This window comes from Limulus polyphemus, unplaced genomic scaffold, assembly GCF_000517525.1.
Source record: "Limulus polyphemus unplaced genomic scaffold, Limulus_polyphemus-2.1.2 Scaffold17, whole genome shotgun sequence".
Taxonomy (NCBI): Eukaryota; Metazoa; Arthropoda; class Merostomata; order Xiphosura; family Limulidae; genus Limulus; species Limulus polyphemus.
In genome coordinates, this window is record NW_013665627.1 from 130534 (window position 1) to 135113 (window position 4580).

Here is a 4580-nt window from a genome sequence, read left to right on the forward strand (position 1 = left end):
ACTCTTTACCAACGAATAGCATAATTATACATTATAACGCCTCCATGACTGAAAGTGCGAGCATGTTTGGTGTGACGGAGATTCGAACCCGTGACCCGCAGATTGCGAGTCGAGCGTCTTACCCACTTGGCCCCAAAATAGAAATCAATATAAGTATTTTCAATCGTCGAAGAAATCGAAATTATTGACTGGCGCTGTTTTTTTTTCTTTTTAGTGTAAAGCTACATAATGAGCTGTCAAAAATCTGTCCAATGTGAGAAATCAAGTCCCGGATTTTAGTATTGTAAGTCCGGAAACTTACACCTGGCCCACAATGGGACCAAAAGTATTTAAGAACAGAAATAACAATTTATATGTTTCAATCAAAATACATCCGAAATAGCTAAAATTTGGTAACTCATCTGAAAAAAAGTTAATTACCAGGTTTAAAGCGTAAGTTTAAAAAAAAAAATCTGCTACTAACACACGCAAAACTTCTTGCAATTATATGATATACATAATACCGTGCAATCTGACAGATAAATCTGTTTATTATGAATAACTGAAGCTTTCAAGCCAAGTAAAATTACGAAGTTATATTACAGATGTATAAAATGCAGATGTTGGAATATTGTAATTTATTTTTGATGACTGGAACTGTAAAAATATTTACAAATAATATTTTCTTTAAATATGTCTGTAGTTGAGCATAAAGCTACCCAATGCGTTATCTGTGATCTGTCCACAACGAGTATCGAAACCCGGTTTTAGTGTTATAAATCCGCCGACATGACGCTGAGCTGCTGGAGGACATATTAGTTACGAAGTTGAAAATGTATTTATATGATTTTAGCTGAATTAGGATGAATATTTCGTAAATGTGTTATTACTTTAATACAAGTGACGACAGTTTCTTATAAGTAATAGGACAAATGTTGCTGTGTTTTGACGCTTTGAATCACGGTGTTTTTTTAAGACCCATATTTCCTGAAACATCATAATGAAATAAGATGTGAGAAGCTAGCTTCACCCTCGTAGCTAAAAACAGAGATACGTAAACATGTTTTTCTCGTACACGTGCCACTCGGATGGACATACAAATGTGAACATTTTAAGTGGTTTCACTTAAAAGGCAAATCACAGAAACAAAACATGCTTTTATGAAATAATGTAAAGTTTGCCAAAAGATAAGGTAGTTTATGCAATAAAAATATTATTATCTCTTTCATCATAAAAATGGTTTTTACAAGAACACTTTCTCCTGCTTCTCATTTAAATTTTTGTTACAGGAACTTCTGTTACATACCAGAAACTTTGCCATTGAAATTATCTTATTAGAGTTATTAGTATGTTGTTAACACAGGTCCAGAATGTTTCTATTTAGATGATATGATTCCTTATCATAAATGTCTTAATACAATTTGCAATATATTTGGTTTGACCTGTATCACCCAAGTTCTTAAAACATTCGATCATATTTGTATTACGTGTCGTATACTATTCCTACGTTAAGATAAATTTTACAAAATATCGAAACAAACTGATGTTAATTTGCTTCTCATTGTAACTTTTATGGCAATAAACAATTTATCACTAACCCCACGAGCCAGGTTTAATCTGAGAAAATATAGTAGACTGAAGATCTTAATCAATAGCTTATCTCACAGTGATTAAAAACTCTTACACTTTTAATAATTTGTCTTTGGTTAATTAACCTTTGCATAACTTAAATATTCTTAAAACAGCAATTCTAACTTTGATAGAAATAACGATTTCTGCTGGCAAATACTCGTTTAATTGGTTAGTGAATCTGATAATGTGAGTCTTTTTACTGTTTTTACTTCTTTTTATTTGTTCTGTTTGGTTTGTCTTGGTTATTGTTAAGCACAAAGCTACACAATGGGCTATCTGTGCTCCTCCCACCACAGCTTTGGAAACCTGATGTTCAGCGAAGTAAGCTTGCAGAAATACCGCTGAGCTGCTGGGAGCTTCAGTTAATGGAATTTGATTCATAATATACGGAATATATTCTGAGACAAACCTTTGTAGATTGTATTGAGGTTAATCATGGTATGATACTAGTTCAGACGTTAATTAGGCTCACTGATGAAAACGAAACGTATGTTTATGTTGCGTGTATGCGATGGTACTTCAAAACAAAAATAAATCGTAAATATTTGTTTTTATCAGTATTTGAAGAAAATTGTACTTTATGCTCTGTTGCATAAGAAAGTATAAGGCCTTTCTTTTTATAATAATATAACTGTCAAGACAGGTTAAGTAAGGAATAACTTGAGAGGCAATAAACATGTTTACAATAATACTTGGTTTCTGTCGGCGTTACTTGAATACCACTTTTTTGGAGAAGACTGAGGTTGGCAAGATTGTCGGTATTGCTGAAGGGATGAGGGAATTACTTTCATGATGAATTATAAAATGTTCGGCATTTTACTGGTTTGCACAGAGACGGTGTTTGTAAGGCTTCTTTGGCGATTTTCCATTTAGATCTGCACACCTGGAGTTTAATGACTCAGTTGGCTCACTTTCTTGATTTTAAGTTTGAAAACTTTATTGTGCAAATACAAACTATACTGAAATCGTCATTGTGCTAATAATCTTCGAAATAAGAAATACTATAAAATATAACCGTATACAATAGATCAAACAGCTAACTAATATTGTTTACAAGTTTCAATTTCCATGAAATAACAAACACTGTAATTTTAACAAACAAGTTTATTACATGTTACAGATTCTATTTATCTAATTTTGTTGATTTAATTTTTACAACTAATCTTTTGCAAACTTCGATAAAAAAGGTCATTCAAGAAAAGTGAGGGATGATTGAATAACATCAAAATTTTTTATTCTTCAAACTTTAAGGATACCCCAACAATCTTGACTACAAAGCTATTCATTATTAAAGTGTATTTCCTTATGAACTAAGTTCAGATTCTTAATGAATTGTTATGTAATTGTACATACACACATATATATATAACAGTTATATTATTGTATTCTTTCAAGGACAAAATAGGATTTCTTATAAATTCAGAAAACTATATATTTTGTATAAAAACAAAAAATGTGAACAAACTTGTAATATGAAAACATCAGCTCGCACAAGATGATAAATCCCATATCATGACTAGCTGAGAATTACACTTTCCAGAAGTAGCATCAATAATCAACACAGAAAGGGCATGGTACCAACTGCCCACAGTTGCTATTAATATTGTTTCATTTCACAACCTACACCAGACTATATATCGATTTTTATGTAAAAGTACATCACAATAACAATGATAAAATTTTTAAAGCATCTCTCTCTCTATATGCTAGTTTCCCAAGTTTCGATTTTTATGTAACATTACATTACAATAACATTAAAAATACTTTTTCGCATATGCTAGTTTCCAGTAACAAAAACACGATACAATTTTGATGGCATACCTCTTGTGTGTGTGTTTCACGCTGTTGCTGATGAGGCATTTTGCTCAATACCAGAGCTCATCAAGTTAGCTAGTCAAGCAACACATAAAGCCTCGATTTTTATATCATTGTTGTTTCACTCCAGCCGTAAAAAGGGAACTGGCGATTCTGCGGATGCGTTATATACCATAATAATTGATATCTTATAAAGTTCTTCAAGTTGTTTATGAACCATGGTAACACCATTTGGATGCTTCACGCTTTATGAGAGCCATCGGGAAGTTGAAGTCAAGTAATAATAGTAGACTTTTGTTGGTTGGCTATAAGAGTCATAGAAAAACGTGAAATCGCTCCCAAACCAATGATATGTTTCCTCACAAATATAGATAAGACAGACCATCATCCATTTCACAAACAGACTACCTCTGTCTGTCAATTCCTGCTTGCTTCTGTTATACGTTACAAAAGTATCCAAGGTTTCATGTTAATAATCAGTTTAATAGAAAAATAACTTTAAAAGACCAGTTTTGTCAGATACCCAGTGAGGTGCATTTTGCTAATAACAAAGAACTAAACAACTAATTTACAATGGTACCACGAACGCATCCAGTGAACTAACAATGGGTATAGCAATAGTCTTTTTACAAAAGAGGACCACTTTTCACTGCAGCCAGATAACAATGGGTGGTAAAGAACAAGCTTTTGTGGAGGTATTGATTTTTTAACCTGCCAAACTGTAGCACTAATGCTACACATTACAAATCTTACGATCCTCTTTATTGTCAAGCTTTGATACAACTTCCGCTTAACAGATGATATATTTTGTCCCCACTGTGCTAAACTGGTTCTTGAAGAAAAAGGAATTGATTAAATAGTTTGTTAACTCTCATCCAGTATAAGGAAAAGGTGTTATTTGGGAATGCATCGATTGTTAAGTGGCTCCAGACATAAAAATGCCCTAAAAATAACTGTTTTATATCCGCGGTCGAAGAAACTTGTCGACCTTATCAACAATTTGATTTTTAAGTATGCAACATTTGTGATTGGCTGCTCTTGCTATTCGTTGTAACTGTATAAACCATATAAAAGTGAAATATCATAGACTGTATAGTTTTACAGCTACATCTACGAGATCTTTCATTTACTAATGTAGAATGAGTGACCAATCA